The sequence below is a fragment of the Rousettus aegyptiacus genome, unplaced genomic scaffold (genome assembly GCF_014176215.1).
Source record: "Rousettus aegyptiacus isolate mRouAeg1 unplaced genomic scaffold, mRouAeg1.p scaffold_m13_p_13, whole genome shotgun sequence".
NCBI lineage: Eukaryota > Metazoa > Chordata > Mammalia > Chiroptera > Pteropodidae > Rousettus > Rousettus aegyptiacus.
In genome coordinates, this window is record NW_023416288.1 from 79832347 (window position 1) to 79834615 (window position 2269).

The window sequence follows — 2269 nt, forward strand, 5'->3', positions numbered from 1 at the left end:
AAGTGTTAGATTTTGCTAATGAAAATGACAATTAAATATATAGAATTTGTTCTGCTCTCTCCTGGTTCAGTTCTTGAGCTCAAGTTAGAATACCAAATTAAGTTTGGCATCCCCCAAAATATTTTATCATCTACTGTATTTGGAGTACTTTTTATAGTTGTATCTAATGTATTTATATCTGGCTGCTCTAGACTAAAAAAATAAACACATTTTACACAAAAGGTAGCATTAGCTGAGAATTCCCTAGGATACTTGCAACAAGTCAAGGTCTAAATGAAAGTACTGTTCTGTGATGTTTGAAATGCAAATAACATTATTTAAATTGAAAACAATTCTTAAAACTGCAAATAATAGTCTATAAAATTCATAGGGAGTATTTCTAGATAAGGCAGAAATAGTTCTAGATTAACAAGGCTAGGTTTGACTTGGGACTTTATCCTTTAAACAAATTATAGAGAATGGACAAAAATATCGGTTATTTACAGAAAACATCGTCTACATGTGTACTTAGAAGTACACATTTGATGACAGAAGAGACTTAAGGACATGCTGGAATCTCAGAAACAGTTCTCAAAGAGCTTAGTTTTATTTTCTTGGATTTTAAGAATGCCTGAGATCCTCCTTCATCCTTGATCTTGGGAGCCGGATAGTACTTTAAATGCCTCATATCAGCAATTTTATACTCTACAACAAGGGGAACTTCTGCAAACATACTGAGTGTTACTGTAGGAAAGAATGGAGTAGCTTTTGTAAAGAAGTTCAAATATCTCAGTGCAAAAGTTAGCTGAACCAATTCATTCATTTCTATGGTAACAGCTTCCTCTTCCTTATCTACATTACTTGTTTGCTACAACTTGATATTTCCATTTTTGAGTTCTCCACTTTCAGAAAATTTCACTCCAACCTTTTCACAGGAAATTACAACAGCATCTCCAATATTACTGAGATCTCAGCATATACGTGCAAATTTACCGGAAGGCATCTTTACTATACAGCTATACTCCTGTTCTGGTATTCCAAGTTGTTCGACATCTAAATCCACTAACTTCATTTCATAGTCTGCAACCTTTTCTATATTTAGAGCTTCAAATACTAATGTCAAGGTGTCCGCATTATCTTCAGCCCTTTGTGTAATGATGTCTTTGTTGCCACACACGTCAGTATTTTGGACATGCTGGTGAGGTTCACACCCATGGTCAGGTTGTGGTCGCAGTGGTATGTGTCAAGTCCTCAGAGAGCAGGGTGGGCTGCACTAAGGAGACATGGGACGAATCCATGCTCTGCAGGTTCACACCGCTCGAGCTGATATCCCAGAAGGCCTCGTTGATGAGGTCCTTAAGTGTCTCCAGCACCTTCTTCAGGATGGAGCCTGAACCAGGCATGCCTCGAACATGGTGGCAGTGTTGCAATGACGCCCCTATAGGTTTAAAGAAGGAGGAAGGTGTAGCTGACTTAGGCTTCACAGGATGAGAGCAAGCAGAAGGAAGCAGTAGGAGCTTGAGACAGGAAGATCAGTGTATACATATTAATTCATCACATTGTACACCTTAAACAATCACACGGTACAACTTAAATATATATAATTTTTATTTGTCAATCATATTTCAATAAACTAGAAAAAATTATTTTAATATAAAATTTTTTAGATTAGGTCTTTCACCAAAATTGGAAAGTTTTCAATAATTATTTTTTCATATATTCTTTCAGCATCACACTCTTTCTCATCCCCCCACTCTGAAATTTGAAGATTCTTAGATCTATTGTTTTGTCTCCCTGAGGCTCTCCTCATTAGTTTTTATTTTGTTTTCTCTCTGTTTGGATCATTCTGTTGACCTGTCTCCAAGTTTATAAATTTTATTTTATTTTAAAGAATTGGCTCACAGAATTATGGGTGTTAGCAAGTCTGAAATCTGTGGGGGAGGCCAGCAGCCAAGAGACCCAGGGAAGAGTTAATGTAACAGCTCAAATCCTCTGAAGAGCAGTATTGCTTCTGGATGGAGAATTTCCTCTTCCTTGGAGGACCTCAGTCTTTTCTCTTGTCTTTCAGCTGATTGGATGATACCCACTCATGTGGAAAATAATCTACTTTACTCACAGTCTACTGATTTAAATGTTAATCTCATCTAAAAAATACCTTCTAAGTGACATCTGGTCTGGTGTTTGACCAAATATCTGGGTAATGCGGTTTAATCAAGTCGACATGTAAAATTAACTACCACAAGTTCTCTCCTTGTCAATTTGGCACACATACATATTTCCTTAAACCATA

General features: G+C 36.7%; 1 pseudogene; it reads right to left on the reverse strand.

The window, feature by feature from the left end:
• Nucleotides 1-538: 538 nt before the first annotated feature.
• Nucleotides 539-1393, reverse strand: LOC107516426 (annotated as a pseudogene).
• Nucleotides 1394-2269: the final 876 nt, after the last annotated feature.